Source organism: Ischnura elegans, chromosome 7, assembly GCF_921293095.1.
Source record: "Ischnura elegans chromosome 7, ioIscEleg1.1, whole genome shotgun sequence".
Classification (NCBI taxonomy): Eukaryota; Metazoa; Arthropoda; class Insecta; order Odonata; family Coenagrionidae; genus Ischnura; species Ischnura elegans.
In genome coordinates this window covers 117258651-117278499 of record NC_060252.1, presented here as the reverse complement: position 1 = coordinate 117278499, position 19849 = coordinate 117258651, and the positions used below count along the sequence as shown (strand labels likewise).

The 19849-nt window shown below is 38.9% G+C and overlaps 1 long non-coding RNA gene across 1 annotated transcript; it reads right to left on the bottom strand.

Moving 5' to 3' along the window:
- Positions 1-1831: 1831 nt before the first annotated feature.
- Positions 1832-18640, bottom strand: LOC124161908. Its single transcript, XR_006865437.1, has 3 exons — positions 18411-18640; positions 18228-18322; positions 1832-2327 (listed from the first exon to the last, which is right to left on the bottom strand). It is a non-coding gene; the product is annotated as an uncharacterized LOC124161908 (long non-coding RNA).
- Positions 18641-19849: the final 1209 nt, after the last annotated feature.

Below are 19849 nucleotides of genomic sequence, written 5' to 3'. Positions count from 1 at the left end.
TGAAATATTATCCCTCGCCCAAAAATAAGATGAGTAGTACGACAGAAACCACAGGCTAATACTGCTAATACGCGGTAAATGTACTTTTCATGAGAGTTGCACGCACCATCAGGGGCGGATCCAGGATTTTTTTCTGGGAGGGGCACAATCAAGGCCGTATCCAGGATTTTGTTCTGGGTGGGGCACAAGGATACCTCGTAATACAAAACGAACGCAATGATAATGGGACCGTATTAAAAATCTTGCATATTTTTTAGGGTCTGGCGGGGGCACGTGCCCCCATGCCCCCCCCCCTGGATCCGCCTATGCGCACCATCGATAACAGCTGCATTAAAAGAAATCATCGAAAGAGGTATTAAGAATGAAAACGGTTCACATTTTTCCAACTTATATAATGTACACACACATCAAATCTACATTTCCAGAATGATTACACAATGCTATTGAAACTGAGATTATTTATACAATCAATGCAAGGTAATGTCATGAAAAATAAATTTTCAGTACTCACAATTTAACATTTCTATTAATTCTTTCTATTACTAATTTCTATTTCTAATTACTAATCATTCTAAGAGATTCAATTTAGTAGGAGAGAATGATGAATAGTTGATGAAAGCCGTCGCACATCTTGCATTTTCTCAGTGTTACTTCATTCCTCCACTGTGAATGACATTGAACACTGGAACAGCAGAACCTGTAATTTAAAATATGTATAAATTTTGCAGCTTTAGCACACCAAAAAAAGGAATCGTACAGCTATTTCATCGCTTCTCTGGGTCCTCGGGGACTCTAAAAAGCGAAATCCCCGAAGTCTTGTGGTCATAACCAGTGGTGCAACGCGGTACCACACATGTCCACGGCATTTTCCTTTTTTCAGTAAATCCGCGATATATATCCACGAAATATTAATGTAGAACAATAAAGAAATAATGCAGAAGACTAACATTCGAAAATAAATGAAAAATAAATCTTAATTAATTACAAAAATGACTATTTCCACTCACCTGTAGTATGCGCTCAACAATACGGAAATTAACTTACCCGCTAATTCTTGCCCTCCAGAATACGTGGCGCCGCCCCGGCAAACGTGCGGCAGGTTGAGGAAACGACTTCAATAAAAGACCATGGGTTCCCAATGGAGTGGGATAGGAAGTGTCATGGGGCTGGTTGTGACAACCAAATCGTTATTTCTCGAATATGTTTATTCCACGATAGATCATTATTGAGTCTAACCCCTAGATATTTCACAGATTCAACTGCCTTTAACTGCGTGTTCTATGTAAAACTTACTGCATGTTTCTGAATTTCTATTCTATATTCTATTTCTAACAGCATATAGTAGTATAGTTTGTTATTATACGGGACGTTTCTTGGACGGTGTGGTGTGCATGTGGGAGTCCAAATGCATGCTGCATGCTGGTGATTGATCACCCCCTGCCAAACACCCTAGAGGTGGCTCGCAGGGTAATTTGTAGATAGATAGATGTAGATAGTTGGATACCACAGTCAGCGTCGTTGGGTCTTACGTCCATCTATATTGGATGCCTCAACCTTGCGAAATTGTTACCGAAGCGTTTAATGAATGGGTAATATTTCATATTATTAATAGTGCCACCATTTGAAAGTAACATTATAATATCCTTTCGTGGTACTAATTCCGCCACTTCCGACGAACATTAGAGTCAGAAAATGCACTTTTTAAAAATAAAATGTTTACTTAGAGTAAATTTTGGGGTTCATAATTTTTACTGCAACTTGTTACCTTGAAGACTTACTCACCTCGGATCACTATCATGAGGAATTGAATGCCATAAATAATGCAAATAGGTTAAATGATATAAGAAAGCAGTGGTCTTTAATAAAACGTATATATTAAAAAATGAGGCAACTTTTTAAAAAGAATCAAATTTTCAGGTGAAACATTTTGTTACACAATATCTGAAGGCTGCATACAATTCTGCTGCAATAGTCCGGCATTCTCACATAAATTACAGGCTGAAAAGATATTAAGTTTTCAACATTGATGTAGTTTACTATGCTGGTTTCAAGAACTTCGTAAACATAAAAAAATTGTCGAAATCCAAGGTGTGCAGAGCTTTGTAGACGAAACACTCAATCATTTTCGTTGGAAATTATTCTGTCCACTTTTCCAAATTCAGGAAGGCTGAAATCGTCGAAACCAACTGCAACACATTTTCCACTTCGGTAACGAGTGAACTTCCTTTTCACCCAAGGCACCTCAAGGCAAACTGACACAAACTCACAAGGAATTTTCCTATAAGTTCACAGTGTCCATCAACACCTCACAATCTTCCACTAAGGAACTGAAATAAATATATAAAATATTTACATAATTAAACTAGCCTTTATGTTTATTGGTTATACTCTTTTGCAATTAGTTACCAACGTTTTAAATGAAAAGGAAGCTACTTTCTACTCATAACTTAAGCTATTTATACAGTACATAAATCAGCCGTAACTTCTTGACATGTAAACATCAAGAATAGCTAGATCAGGAGAAAAATTATTTAAAAATTCTGTGGTATGTTACACCTTGTAATATGGATACCATAGTATATAGGTCTATATATCCTCGATTTGAGTTCTAAATTTCGTGATACACAGCTCTATATTGCAGTTCATACGCATTGTAACGTTTGATATTATGTTTATGTTTTGATTCCTATTATTTATTTGATGTTTATATTTGGATTGTTGCCAATAGAGTATGTGCACATTTTTGGGAAGTGATCTTAAAAAAGAATTTACACCTCAATTAGGCTAAATTCCGAGTCTGAGAATAGAGAGGTACTTTTTAAGCGAGATATTAATTATTAAAATTTGCAAAATTAATGATGCGCTGAAACACCAGTCGGCCATATTCTCAAGGCTGTGACGTCATTTTGTTCGACGTGTTCTCAGACATTCCTTGTTCTTTAGGGTGAGCCCCTCTACAGCGTATACTGAGTTTGGAAAGAAGCCATGGAATGCCTTATGAACTAGATTTAAAGTGTGTACATGCCATCATCTACATCTTTTAATTCATTTGTTTCTCGGTTACGCTGACGACAAGACTATCAACTTTTCTACCTCGAACTACCTAATCGTATTTCTTACTCCTCGGTTCTCGCATTTGCGTTCGTTTGCAGATTTATAGTGACATTAAAATTAAGAGACACTTAAACAGTGATGATCCTTGAAAATAGTACGACTTAATTCGTGAAAACTAAGTCACTAATTAGTAACTAACTTAGTAAGTGTACCCGTACTACTAACTAAAAAACGGAAAATTAATTTTCGATAAAAAGTGATAGTTTGGGTATTCAAAATGTTTGTAATTTAATTCCAAACACAGTGATGCTAATATTTTCTAAATCGAATGTGAAATAAGCTCATTATTACGTATCACAAGTCGGGACTACTTTTTGGAAATGCACCGCGCGCAGGGATTCCTCGCTTAATGGATAGCACAACCGGTCATAAGAAGACACTTGTACCTTGAAAACCAATAAACTTATGCTGTGAAGAAATATAAAATGAACCAATTATTAAATTGTGCTAACAAATGCTTCGAGAAGCATATTGAAACCGAATGAATGAAAAGTAATCGTCTGATCTAACTATCAAACATTTGATTTCCAGCCCGAGAGATTTCCGTCATTCATCCGGACCAAGTTTTCAATAACCAATTTTTAGACATACCTCACAAATGCTATTCATACACCTCAACCAAGAAAATGTACATCTGACTGACATATCTATGTTAGCGAACTGAAAATAACTTGTAGAAACATTGAGATAATCAGAACTCTGCTTTTGAATACATTAATTCCACGAAAGAACAAATACGTCGACTGAAAGTGCTTTTTTTTAGAAATTAAGATCAGATTACTGCTTAAACTGGACCAAAATGTAACTTCAGTTATTTGTGCTTACGTTTAAAACCTTAAATAGCCCAGAAGAAGAAGAACCCAGCTCAGTAACGGCAGTTTAATAATTAACCATGGATATTCATCCAGTCACCACGGGCCATAACTGAACATGAAAAATTATTTTTCGCGGGTCAGTAGGTTAAATAATAATAGAATAGAAAATAGTTAAATAGGTAAATTAAATTATGATCGGTATTTGAAATGACAATAATACAAATATCGATAGTTATCTACCTACCGGCACTTTTCCTTCCGTAAACCCTCGAATCGTGCTAACAAACTTTTGGCCAATTACCTAGTGTAAACAATCTTACTTAATTCACTTATGTTAGACCTAATTTCCGATGAGGTTTTTCGTCCATTTCTCAATATTATGAATGAGACAAGACAACAAAAAAGCTCCAGTTCAACATTAAAACTTCGAGCCGAGGCATGTAGGTATAGTCCAACATAATCAGCACGGTCAATCATTGAAGCATCCACCTTCGGGATATTATTTGAAGAAACCCTCACGAAACCTGATTCCACGATAAGCACTTAAACGTATTTCCCATTACACAGATCAGATCCACCAACTTTTTCCAATGCACACGTAGTTTATTGAATCATAAACACGATCATAACACGATAAACACCTTGCACGCTGATGAGATAGACCAGAATAGTAGTGTAGAAATGCCGATTCCACCCAGAGTGTAGGAATGCCGATTCCACCCAGTTATCACTCTCCAGATCTCTTCTCACGCTACACATGCTTCCTGTCCCAGCGCTTCGAGTTTATCAACTCAAGACTCGAGCGTGGGAATGACTCTGACGTGATCCGTGGGAGCGTAACCAGTTCAAGTCAGTTATGCTTGTCCCCCTCTGAGGATATAAAAACGCGACTCGATCGGAGCAGACTCATTCTCTTCCATCAAGCAGTCAGCATAGACATCTTCACCTAAAGAAGTCAGTCAAATTAGGAGGACCACCCTCAGAGCCAGCACAGCAATCTTCACTTAAAGAAGACTGTAAAAAATTCGAGAACCTTCCTCAGGACCAGCATAGCTATCGTCGATATAAGAAGTCAGGAATCAGGAGGACCAACTCAGACAGTGATTTGGTGAGTGTCAGCCTGATTCCATATTATTTTGGTTATATTTATAATAATATACCTCTTTATGATGTACATTTTTAATTATATTTAACCATGTTTCATATATAACTTAATTATTTTATGCAGGTACTTCATTTGATATCGAACTTTTAGCGAGAACACTTGTATCCCCAATTAATTAAGTTTATCTCTCCTCTTCAAACAGGATACTGAATCATCAAATATGTCATCCTTCATATCCACCATCCTAAACAATTTTAATGCCGGGCGTTATGTGACCCCACAGGAGCTAGAACAAGCGCTTACGTATGTCAATGAGCGCATTATATTTTATGACGAAAAATTAGATGATCTTCAAACATATAATCAATTAAAATATACACTTGACAAGGCGAAAGGTAGGAAATTTTGCAATTTCTGTGAAATATACTATCAGGTAGACCAAGCCTTACCGCATGAAAACACTAATGAACACAGACGTAATGCAACAGCTCAGTTAGGTAGGGGTTTCATGGAAGTAGAATCAGCTATTGGATCCCGAGTAAAAACATTTTGGATAACTTCAGTTGATGAGGACGGAAGCCGTGACGTAGTTTCCTTTTTGAATGATATAAAGGCACAAACTGTAGACAAAATAATTGAAACAGTGAATGAATATAATTCATTAAAGGTCAATCTTATTCTAATATGTCAATTTAAGAAAGGTGAGGGAGAGCAAATGGAAGCATCTTTCAAAACACCAAATCGTCGCGTTTTCGTTTCTGATGTTATTGAAGATTATATTGACGAGGCTTTCTCAAAAATCTTAAGAGAAAAGTCTGAATTCCAAGCTAAAGGATCAGGATGGACTTTAGATCATGTTATTGGGATGGAATTGCGGATTAACAAATATAAATCATTAAGAGGTTCCACTTATATTCCACTTCCCACCAATATCGCTAGGAAAAATGCTATAATTAATGTTAAAAACAATGACCATTACTGCTTCAAGTACGCTGTCTTTTCGAAGAATGTCCAACGTCCCGATTGGATTCCAAATTTTGACACCATTGAATTTCATAATGCTTATGATTGGGATTGTATTACATATCCCGCCCAATTGAAAGATATTCCAAAATTTGAGAGAGTCAACAATATTTCGATAAATGTATTTGGATTAGATGAAAGAAATAACGTTTATCCCATGAAAATTGTAGACGTTGAGCTTCCGGACCATCGAGACTTGCTATACATTTCAAACGACACTACCGCGCATTATTGTTGGATTAAGAATTTCAATAGACTCTTAAGCTCCCAAATTACAAAACACCAGCACAAAATCTTTATTTGCAAACGCTGCCTCACTCATTACAATGATGAAGAAATACTAGATGCTCACAAAGAATTTTGTCGAAGTACGGGCGAGCCTACCAAAATTGTTATGCCTAGCGAAGAAGATAAAATTTTAAAATTTACTCAAATTAATAATTTATTTAGAGTACCGTTTGTAATTTACGCGGATTTTGAATGCCTCCTGGAGAATATTTCTTCTTGCGAACCAAATCCACAAGCCTCTTTCACACACAAGATACAAAAACATACTCCATTCAGCTTTTGTTACATGATGATTACACCTGATGGATGTTTGGAACCCAAATTATACAGAGGAAAAGACGCGACACGGGTTTTCATCGAATGCATGAAAGAGGAAGCGCAAAAAGTATTTTCACTTTACAAAAAAATAATTCCGATTTCATCCCTGAGTGATGAAGAGGAAACAGAGTTTGTAAATGCCACTGTTTGTCACATTTGTGAGAAAGGCTTAGATAATGAGAGGGTTAGAGATCATGATCATTTGACGGGGAAATATCGTGGTCCAGCACACTCTGATTGTAATATAAAATATAAAATGCCAAAATTTCTCCCAATCTTCATCCATAATCTCTCATCCTATGATGGACACTTTATTGTTCGCGAATTGAATTACGACGAGAGGGAAATATTTGTTATTCCAAATTCAGAAGAAAAGTATATTTCTTTCGGAAAATCTATCGATGAAAATTTTAGCATAAGATTTCTCGATACCTATCGCTTCATGGCAGCATCTTTGGCCTCATTGGTTGCGAATTTGAAAGAGTTTAAATTTACGCAGAAGGTTTTTGGTGAAAAAACACATTTAGTCACGCGAAAGGGAGTGTATCCCTATGAATACACCGATTCTTGGGAAAAACTCGATGAAAATCGTTTACCTTCAAAGGAAAAATTTTTCAGTAAACTTACACAGGAAAATATTTCAAACGAAGATTATGAACATGCAGGCAATGTGTGGAATGCTTTCAACTGCAAAACTCTTGGCGAATACAGCGATGTGTATCTGAAAAGCGATGTAACACTTTTAGCGGATGTGTTTGAAAATTTTCGCAACATGTGCTATAACATTTACAAATTAGATCCCGCATGGTATTATACTGCTCCATCATTAACCTTTGACGCAATGTTGAAATACACCGGAATGGAATTGGAATTGTTGACGGACTATGATATGTTGTTGATGTTCGAGAAGGGAATTCGAGGTGGAATTTCACAGTGCTGTAAGAGATATTGTGAAGCCAACAACAAGTATATGGATATTTATAACTCTAGAGAAAGTACGAACTACTTGACATATTTGGACGCTAACAATCTCTACGGTTGGGCCATGTCTAGACCACTACCATACTCAAATTTTAAGTGGCTTTCATCCCAGGAAATTGAAAATTTAAATATAGAAAACATTTCAGATGAAAGTGAAGTGGGATATATACTTGAAGTAGACATCCATTATCCACAAAACCTCCATGACTTGCACTCCGATTTTCCTCTGTGCCCTGAAAATAAAATTCCACCCGGTGGCAAACACAAAAAATTGTTGACAACTCTTTATGACAAGGTAAAATATATTATTCACTACGTAAATCTAAAACAAGCTCTTTCCCTAGGTCTCATTCTGCGAAAGGTACACAGAGTCATCAAGTTTAATCAATCTCCATGGTTGAAACCATACATTGACCTTAATACTAACCGTAGAAAAATAGCAACAAATGATTTTGAAAAGGATTTCTGGAAATTGATATTAAATTCACTTTTCGGTCGTACATTATTGAACCTACGCAAACATATTAATATGGAATTAGTTTCTAGCGAAAAAAGATTGGAGAAATTAATCAATAAATCTCAGTTCTTGGATAGGACAATTTTTCATGAGTCTCTTGTTGGCGTTCATTTAAGAAAAACCTGTATCAAAATGAAAATTCCCATTTACATTGGTTTTTGCGTTCTAGACATTAGCAAAACGTTAATGTATGACTTTCACTATCGAACAATGCTACCTAAATACGACAAAAAAATTTCTCTTGCTTACAGTGACACAGATAGTTTTATATATGACATAAAAACTATCGACTTCTACAGTGATTTGTTAGAAAACCTTGATGCATTCGACACTTCAAATTACTCAAAAGATCATCCTTGTTATTCTGACAAAAATAAGAAAGAAATCGGGAAATTTAAAGATGAATGTGATGGACAAATTATGACTCATTTTGTTGGATTGCGAAGTAAGCTCTACTCGTATAAGGTTCACGGGTGTAAAGAAAAAAAGAAGGCAAAGGGAGTATCAAAAGCTGTTATTACCAAAAGCATCAATTTCGATGATTATATACATTGTTTACACAAAAATTCTACAGAATTTCGTAAAATGAGTGTAATTCGCAGTAAATTGCATCGAATTTATACAATGGAAATGAACAAAGTCACTCTAACTGCTTTTGATGACAAGAGATATATATGCGAAGATGGTATCAATACCCTACCTTGGGGTCATTACAAAATTCCGCGAAAAAGGACACACAGAGAAGCTTTTTGTGACGATTGAAATTATAAAACAGGCTTCAAAATAATATTCTTTCAGTGTTAACCATGACGTTAACATGGAAACATCCGTTTACCTGCATCTGCGCAGGTCCATCGGGATGTGGAAAGACCACATTTGTGACCAAGTTTTTAAAAAACATAGATTACATGATTGATAGTCCAATAGAGCGGGTAATTTGGTGTTGTAGCCCAGGAAGCGAACCTAGAATACGATCATCTATTCAATTTACACATGAAATACCTCCTTTCGAGGAATTTGATTGTATTCCAACAGTATATGTGATTGATGATTTAATGAGTGAGGGAGCTTATAGCAAAGACGTATGCAAATTGTTCACCAGAGGTAGTCACCATTTTAACATTTCTGTGTTTTTAATTACGCAGAACATTTTTTATCAGAGTCCTCATTCGAGAAATATTTCACTGAATGCTAAATATATAGTAACCTTTAAAAACCCTAGGGATAGGTCTCAATTTGGACACTTAGCGAGACAGGTCTATCCAGAAAAATCGGGGGAGTTGGAGAGGGTATATAAACAGGTTACTCAAGAGCCGTTTGGTTATTTGGTTCTAGATCTTGGACAGGACACAGACGAAAGGTTTCGTTTTAGTACACACATTTTCCCCAAAGACGGGGCAACTGTAGTTTTCATGCCTCAACACGATGAAAAGACTGAAGAACAATAAACATTTGCTCCATGCATTAAAGTGTGCAAGACCAAAACTACGCGCTGCGATATTAAAATCTTCCGACGACGAATTGATCAAAGCCATTTGTGATTGTTGTCTGAATACTCTAAACGGAAATCATAAAATTGATAAGCCATTGAAACAAAAATTATACAAGCATTGTAACACACTGAGAAAGTTGGCTGAACGGGGAACGAGTGTAAAAAGAAAACGAGCGCTTCTCGTGCAAAAAGGTGGCTTTTTGCCATTACTACTGGGTTCGATTTTAAGCGGTGTGATCGGGAGCCTGCTAGGAAAATGAGTTTGCAGAAAATGCTCGTAGTGAGTCCCGAAGTCTTTGATCGAAGTCATGCGAAGGCTAGGTTGAGTACATTGGATAAAGAAATGAAACTTGTGTTAGCAAGTAAAGGGCTCAAGGATATTGACAAGTGGCATTTGTATAAAAGAATACTCGATAAGTATCTCGACTCAGTTTCAGAATTTAAATCTCCCCTACACGTTCCGATAGTGAAACACTCACCACCAACACGACTAGTTGAGGGTAGCGATGCAATGAGAAGGCGGTTAGCCGAAATTAAGAGGACGAATTCAGAGTTGGATTCGACATGGGCACGAATAAAGGAACAAATCGAAAGCGATTCTCCACCGAGAAAAATGAAGCGGATAATAGCAACTCCAAGAGAGCCAAGCACACCTCCAAGGGAGCAAAGAACATCTCCAAAGGAGCGATGGACATCTCCGAGAGCAATTCCAAGGCGAACCAAGCGAAAAAGGGTACCAAAAATTTTCGGGTCAGAGTGGGACACGACGTAATAGCTAGCGTGTACAACAACCCCGCACATCCTGCTGGTTTTTCCACAGATAAAAAATTAAATAAAGCGACTGGAATCCCGATAAAAACAATTCGCGAGTGGTTGGAATCTCAAGAAGCGTACACGCGTCACAAGCCGGCGAGAAAAAAGTTTGTTAGAAACCGTTACGAAGTAAACTATATAGATGAGTGTTGGCAATGTGATTTAAATGATTTGAGAAGTTTGAAAAAAGACAACAATGGGTTCTGTTACATTTTAACCGTAATAGACATATTTTCCCGTTATGCGTGGGCTAGTCCTCTCAAGTCAAAAAGACCAGAGGAAATTATAGAAGCATTTAAGGTCATATTTCGCGAGCGCAAACCAATGAAAATTCAGAGCGATAAGGGAGGGGAATTCGTTAATAGCAAGTTTAAAACTTTTCTCTCGAATCAAGGTGTAAAGTTTTACACTACAAATAATCCAGAAATTAAGGCTAGCCTCGTGGAACGCTTTAATCGAACTCTGAAGACAAAAATGTATAAATATTTTACAAAATACACAACTCACAAATATATCGATGTGCTTCCAAAACTCATTAGTTCTTATAACCATAGCACGCATTCTAGCATTGGGATCGCTCCCTCTCAAGTGAATGCTAAAAATGCATTTATCATTGCTAGTCGGAGAAAAAGCTTAAAGAAGACGGATGCAAAATTTAATATAGGTGATTATGTGAGGATTAGTAAAGAGAGGATTCCATTCACCAAAGGATACACACCAAATTATACTAAGGAAATATTTCAAGTTACAAACATTGATCGAATGAAACTAATACCAACCTATAAATTGAATGATTTGAACGGGGAGGATATAAAGGGTAGTTTCTACGCGGAAGAATTAGTCAAAGTTAACGTGTCTCCCGACACGGAGTACAGGATCGAGAAAATATTGAGACGTCGGGGGAGTGGTCCTAAGTTGGAGTATTTTATCAAGTGGGACGGATACCCACCGTCTTTTAACTCGTGGATTTCAGCTTCTTCTGTCAGTAAAATATGAACGAATTTTATCTTACACTACCCAGCGATAGCTCGAGGGATTTTTTCCCAAGAAATACAATCGCTCATTATCGTACAAAGTTAAGTCATCGCATCGATTTAGAAAATAACGAGTGGTATGTCGGTCTAGCTGAGATTTCGATTCCTTCTATTGAGGTAAAAAAAGTTCCCGAAGACACACCTGCTGTTATCGAAAACCTTACTCCAGCGTCTCGCGTAGCAGACGAATTGCCTCCTAAGGATAATAGGACCCGGACTGAAGAGGGATTAGTTCGAGGGGATAAAGAAGTTATAAATGTGAAACTTTTAGATGATTCATACTTTACAATTCCCATTGGTACTTATGACAGTATTGCGGTGGCATTTGCAAGACCATATATTACCTCCAGTACACAAAAACAAACTTACATTTCAAATGAAGTAATGCGTTATATTGATAAACTGAGTGTAAGGATTAATCAGGTTGGAGTTGATGAACGCATATTACCACGGTCTGTGCAAATTTTTGCGAGCGGAGTAAAATACTCGTTGTCTCCAGGAACGTATGATTCGTTTGCTAACTTATTCAATAGAACTTTGTCAGGCTTTAGTGGAAAAGGCAAGGAAAAGATAAAAAATGACCTATCATTATTATCGGCTGTTCTCATTAGACTACAATTTAAAGATTCAACGTTGACAAATGATGAGCTAGCTGAAATCATTAATGGTGCCAGGGCAGAGATTAACACTGAAGGCGACATAGGAAAAAGAGAAAAAAGAAGCATTGCAGCCTCCTCAACAAATATTTACGTTTACACAGATATAATAAAACCTCAACTAGTCGGAGACACCTTGAGTCGTTGCATCCGCATCTTGAATTCAAAAATTGGGGAATATCAAACGTTCAACCCTATTTACTATTACCCCGTCGAGAAAAATAATATCGAGAGTGTTGAAATTCTTTTGGTGGATAAACTCGGTGAACCAATATTTTTTCATAGTGGAGAGCAAAGCTCGATAGTGGTGCTACACTTTATAAAAAAGAACTGATTGACGTTAATACATCATTTAACGGAGAGATGGCGCTGGTGTCGGATCGATATTATGGTTATTATTCCAAACAGGTGGGAGGAGAGATAGGACCCTTGTATAGGGCTTCTTATAGAGTGCAAAAAGGGCGGGGTGTCGGGAGTTTTCTCGCGGTTCTGTGGCGATTTGCAAAACCTTTGCTATTTAGTGGGCTTAAGACTGTTGGTAAGGAGGCCGCGAGCGCTGGAGCAGCAGCTCTTGGAGACCTTGGTATAAAACCGGTTAAGGAGATACTGCGCAGTAGAATAAACGATGCGGGTCAGAACTTGAAACGCAAGGCTGAGGAAAAGATAAAAGGTATGTCTGGAGGAGGGTTGAGGATCGTGAAACGTCCTAGGTTAAATAAAATAAAACCAAGTTGCGTAAACAAAAAGCGACAGTCAATCAGAAGTCGAAGAGGAAAGAAGGTCGTTGGAGGAGATATTTTTTCGCTATAATGGCAGAGCATATGCTATCTTCGTTGGATTTGTTCCAGCCCAATCCACCGGTGCAAACTAACATTTTAGCAAAAAGACTCGTGTCCTACAAACCCATATCTTCGCTAGATAATCGATCGGTTATAGAATTCCTGATCAAAGACTCTGGGGATGCGTACAAGGATTTGAATAGCATATATCTTAGACTTAAAGTGAAGCTTTGTAAAAAAGACGGGACTGATTACAATGAATCAGCTACCAATCAACCGGGGGTAGTAAACAATATTCTGCACTCTCTCTTCGAGCAGTGTAACGTTTATTTCAATGGGACGTTGGTCACACCATCAGAGGATAATTACCATTATAGAAGCTACATGGAAAATGTGTTAAACTATGGTATAGATGCGAGCAAAACACATTTACGAAATGTGGGGTGGGAGTTGGACTCGGGAGACGATATTAACATGACAGATGCATCAAATTCCGGTTATACAAGGCGCAAGGGTTGGTTTAAGAACAGTGCAGAGGTCGAGTTGTACGGTAAACTGCACGTAGATGTTTTTAACCAGATGCAGTTAATGATGGATCGAGTAGATATCGGTGTAAGACTATTGCTATCTAATCATGCTTTCTATCTTATGGGAGGGAGTGACGATGGACTATTGAAAATTTTAGACGCAACTTTATACGTTCAACATTTCGATATTAACCCATCCATTTTAGTTGCACATAATAAAATCCTGGAAAACAACAACGCTAAATATCATTACAAACGCACGGAACTGAAAACCTTTACTGTTCCTTCTGGTGGACGAACTTTGAGCCTCGACAATGCGATCGTGGGACGAATACCGAATACAGTTATTTTTGCGATGGTTGATAATGAAGCATATGCGGGAAGTCTGAATAAGAATCCATTTGCTCTCTCTCACTATTCGCTCGAGAACTTTTCACTCTTTGTGAACGGTGTGCAAATTCCATCCGAAGGATTACAATGTAATTTTTCAAGTAAAAAGTATTGGGCACGAGCATATGACACGATATTCTCAGGTAGTGGGATTAAGCATTACAATAGAGGTAATCAAATCACTTACGACATGTTTGGACACGGTTATTTTATGTTAGTCTTCGATCTAACACCCGATGATTCGGGTAATGAGGATTATATAAGTCTAGGTGATAGAGGGGTTGTGAGAATAGAGGCGAGATTTGAAAACGAATTATCGAGAACGGTTACGTGTTTACTTTTCTCAGAGTATGATGCAACATTAGAAATTGATAAAAACAGAAACATTATCACAAACTTTTAGTCATGGATGGGATTCAAATTAACAGGTTACTAAGACCACTCAGTATATTTCGCGGAGTTTACGCATCTGATAGGTTACCAAAATCACTACAAAATGGGGTTTACATAATAAATTTAGATCCGTCTAAATTACCAGGTTCACACTGGGTTGCAGTCTATTTACACAATCATTTGGCCGAGTATTTCGATTCGTACGCCTTGCCTCCTTTTGTCTCAAATATAAGAAAATTTTTAAAACCATTCTCAGTTGCTCGCAACTGCGTTCAAGTTCAAAGCTTTCGTTCGGACATTTGCGGTGAATACTGCTGCCTCTATACCGCAAGTAAATCATTAGGTCAAACACTACACAAATTCCTCACACACTTTCATCACACCATCCCTCATCTCAACGACTGCCGAGCCCTGAAGCTGTTTCATCAGACCTTCAAGCGAGTGAGGCGGGCCAAATGTCATCCCAGAGCTCAGCGGTGCTGTTCCCGAATAAATATGATGAGCAGGAGGAGGAGTTGATTATTTGAGAAGAATCTGTTACAGAATGCAGATCGTGGTATCTGCGACTTATAGTCAAGGCGGGGTGACGGAGCTTGCAGCCGTCGACGTTGATTCAAATCGTCTATTTTGGGGCAGTTTCAAGAAACATGGGAAGCTCACCGCCGGAGGAAAGAAGCTACGTTTCCCAGACCCCCTGCAACGAGATGAGACTTCCTTCAACGAGGGATTCATTTCTCACACCGAACTTTCATCTACCCTGGAAGCTATGACTGAGGGTGCAACCGCTCTCTACGCATTCAGCGAAGCAGAGTGTGAGTTCCTGACCGATCTCACGGGACGCACTTTCATCTCTCTCGAAAAAGAGTTAAACTGTCCCCCTCCCGAAAAATGTTCCTTCCTTGCCTTTTCCTGCCTCAATCCCTGTCACAAGTTGCGCAACAGCACTTGCGCATTGAGAGATGCACATTCATTAGCGCAATGGTTTCAATACAACCGTCTAAAGGTGGAAGTTGATCCATGTTCTGATGAATGTTCCCCCACCCCTCCTCCGTCATCATCCTCTAAATAAGGACAATAACGTCACCATACATCAGTCGTCATGCAGACGTCGGAGACCTCGGATCTACATCGTCCACCGGTGAAGAGAAAGAGACCCGCTGAACATCCCATTCCTACTTCATTCCACAACTTAAAGAATTTAGTACTTCAAACTGTGTACTACTTGAACAGTGCAAAAACAAAGAGTGTGTGTATTGGATACGATCCCAGCTGTGACTTTGAATCAGTCGTGCAATTTAATCAAGTTGGAAAAAAAAGTGTAATTGTTTCACAAAGCGAGTGGAAAAATATCTTGAACTGTGAAAAGGACGTGGATTTGTTCTTTTACAAAGGAGAAAAGCATTTTTTAACTTCCTGTTTGTCTTATGCAAATTACTTTGGGAAGAAGCATTTGGTTATTAAAAAGACTTTTAACTTAAAGGAAGATGAGTGGTTTGCATTTGTGAAACTCTTCAAGCTGATAGATCTTTTCCTCCAGAGACTGTTGGTTGGTCGTGACAAAGTCAGACGTTTTCTCGCCACAAAACTAGCAAATAATATCACAGATTGTGATTTTGAACGTCTTGAATTAGAGATGGCACTCATAACGTATGGTTCGGCTGATGAATAGCCTGTGTATGAATGAAAGGCTTTTTAACCTCTGGCACGAATGAGAGTTCTGTAAGTTAAAAGGTCTTGATGTAAGTTCAACCCCTGGCATCGGGCGTAAAAACCTTGTAAGTTGGACATACATCACGATGGGTGCTATTATCGAATTTCAAGGATTTACAGACAGCGATGGGAATTTCATTGTCAAGGAGTTGGCAATCATCACTGTACAGAACAAATGCTGTAATACGTGGCTATTTAAATTGCCACAGAGACAGCTTTCTACAAAAGAGTCATTCTGGCTGAAAAATAACTATCACGGCTTGTGCGAATACTCTGGAGATGTAGATTATTCAGAATTGGAGAGTATACTTCACAATTATACTAAAAATTTTAAATATCTATTCACAAAGGGTGCTCAAAAAGCTGCCTTCTTAACAAGTCTTTTTCCCAAGGGAATTTGTGTGGCTAATCTGGAACTTTATGGGTGTCCCTCATTCGCGAAACTAACCACGAATGAGGGTTGTTTAATTGAAATCCATATGGATGGTAATCTACAGTGTGCCAGAAAAAATTGTTTTAAGCTGGCTGATTGGTGTATACGAAATAAAATTTGTTGAAATAAAAAATGTTAACCTTTACCCTGTGTTGTTATTTAATAAAAGAGCATAAAATCTTTTAAGACATTTTTTTATTGTCAATAAATATACATATCATCAGCAATTTTGAGTATAAACTTTATCACTCTCAGACGAGTACCTTTAGTAGCCTCTGTGGTACCATAATCCACTTTTGATTGTCTATGGTCTGTGTAACACACAGGTTTTGGACCGTCAATACAATCACTTTGAGTCCTCGTTCCTCCTCCTTTTGCGTAGACTCGAGGTCGGATGCATTCGTACACATCACACCAGATGATTGGGTGCTGCTCTTCCGCCAGGCGCCGCTTTTCCGGATCGGTAATGTCATCCTGAGTGGTTATATTAAATCTCTCCACTACCCCATTCTCATTCTGGAAGCCGGAGAAAGTCACCTTCTGTCCGACCACTTCAAATGTCTTTCTTTGGTGCCGGAATACACAGAAGTAAACTGTCTTAAAAGGTACCGAGAGCACAAAATCTTTGCCTCGATGAGGGATGTATACGATGTAAGTATCAGGATCTGACTGCTTCTCCACCCGGAGATTGGTGTGCTCCAGGGAGGCTTCGGGATCTCTTTGCAGCTCAGCGACAGTTCTGGAGGCCATGGTAACGTTGAATGAGCTAATAATCATTCGGGAGTCATGTATATGCGGGAGTGGGAGGAGTCACGTTGCAACCGCACGTGTAGGGTGATGTAATGTCGGGAGAGAGGGGGACAAGCATAACTGACTTGAACTGGTTACGCTCCCACGGATCACGTCAGAGTCATTCCCACGCTCGAGTCTTGAGTTGATAAACTCGAAGCGCTGGGACCGGATGCATGTGGAGCGTGAGAAGAGATCTGGAGAGTGATAACTGGGTGGAATCGGCATATCTACACTCTGGGTGGAATCGGCATTTCTACACTACTCAGAATGACGTCACATACCGAGGAGCCAATAGATGAGCGTTTTCGTCTGCCTAATATCGTTGCGAAAACAATGCATATTAAATAGTAATTATTAAACCAACTAAGCAACAATTAATGCTGTTAATCGAAAGTAATGATATTTACGATACACTTTATCGAATAAACTGCATTTCAGTCGTATTCCTCCCGAGTGCACATACTCTATTGGAGTTGTTGAAACGAGAGAGGGAATTGTTGAGAGGGAAGCCATTTACATATGAGCTGGAAGGAAGGAGAGGAGAATAAGAAATTGTGATATGAAATGAATAAAGAGGTCTCTGGAAGAAGCTAGTGTCTGATATTACACTTTGATATTATATACATTTAGGGTAGAGTCGTTCGCATAATTAGTGCATAAGTATCTGCATTTCTCTTTGTACAGTGGAACTCAGGTTATCCGGTGTGCATGAACCTGCAATTCAATCCAATTGAAATTGAAATCTAATGGAAAACTACTTGAAACTTTTCGTCAATGGATTAAATGAGAATACAAACATTTCATTCAGAACTAATGATACTGTGGTACACATTAATTAAGTTAAAATGCATTCGTTTTATTAGAAACGAAATGCGTAATTCATACGGGTAGTCATCGAAAATTGACCGGAGTTATTTTCGAGGAAACGTAAGGTTTAAAAAATACAATATCCTACCTAAGGATAACATCAACCCAAAAGATAAAATCTTGAACGGTGAAATAATATAAGAGTTCCGCATAAAAACGAAACACGATAGCCAAACTCACCGGTAAATTTTTCCACGAGACAGTTCAGGCCCCAAGCATCAAGAAAATCCTTAGCTCGGTTATCCATATCGGTTATCATCTCGTCTTTAAGTGCTCTAAGAGTATAAAAAGAAGTATTAAAATTGGAATTGAATGGCAATATTTTCTCACTTGCAAGAGGAAACTTAAAACCCATTTACTTACCTCCAAGCGCGCCAAACGTGTGCACTTACGAGTTGTTTATAATAAGAACTGTTTGGGAGTCCGTCGCTATGGCGATGATTGACGCAGAAGCGATATTAGTCGCCCTTTCCATCGAGTTGGCTGTGGGATCCAACTGTTGGACGAGGGATCTCTTCGAGATGGGTGTGGGGACCAACACTTGGACGGGATGAAAGCTTCTCGGGTTTCCAACCGGGTCAGGGTCTGCATGGTGTAGGCCGACGTTTCGTTGGGAGACTTTCCCAACATCCTCAGGGCTGATGATGCCGTTGTCGCGGTGTTTCGATATATATACCCTCCTCCTTCACCTAGGTGGTCTCTGATTGGTCCGGGATTTTTCCTCCTTCCTCGTCCTATTTAATGCCAGGTTCCAAGCGCTACTTAGCTGCAGTCCTCGATCTCTATTGATATTGTTGGGGTGAAGACGGATCTCCACGGCTTCTTTAGTTATACGGTCCCAATAGCCCCGTGTTCTTCGAGTTGGGCAGTTTCTTCCCAGTGGATATTGTGATTTTCCTGGACACAGTGTTCAGCAATGGCCGATTTTTCAAACTGTCCGAGTCGGAGGTGGCGTCGATGCCCCTTCACCCTCGTCTCAATGGTCCTCTCCAATATACACTTTACCACATTCGCATGGAATGCGGTAAATGCCGGCTGTCTTGAGACCAATAGGGTCCTTAGCTCGTACTAACTGATCCTGGAGTTTGCCAGGAGGAAGGTGAATGCTACGAATATTGTGTTTAGCAAGAATCCTTGCTATCTTCCCCGAGACCGTAGAGACGTAAGGCAGGATGGCTTTTGATGCTGGAGGCCGTTCTTCGTTTTGTTTGTCTCCTTTGTCTTGTCTAAAGGCCCTTTTAAGGGCCCTATGGACTTGGAATTGGCTGTATCCGTTGTCAATTCTTGCTAAACACAATATTCGTAGCATTCACCTTCCTCCTGGCAAACTCCGGGATCAGTTAGTACGAGCTAAGGACCCTAATAGTCTCAAGACAGCCGGCATTTACCGCATTCCATGCGAATGTGGTAAAGTGTATATTGGAGAGACGGAGAGGACCATTGAGACGAGGGTGAAGGAGCATCGACGCCACCTCCGACTCGGACAGTTTGAAAAATCGGCCATTGCTGAACACTGTGTCCAGGAGAATCACAATATCCACTGGGAAGAAACTGCCCAACTCGAAGAACACGGGGCTATTGGGACCGTATAACTAAAGAAGCCGTGGAGATCCGTCTTCACCCCAACAATATCAATAGAGATCGAGGACTGCAGCTAAGTAGCGCTTGGAACCTGGCGTTAAATAGGACGAGGAAGGAGGAAAAATCCCGGACCAATCAGAGACCACCTAGGTGAAGGAGGAGGGTATATATATCGAAACACCGCGATGAGTGTATCATTGAATAAAATTCCTTTTTGCTCT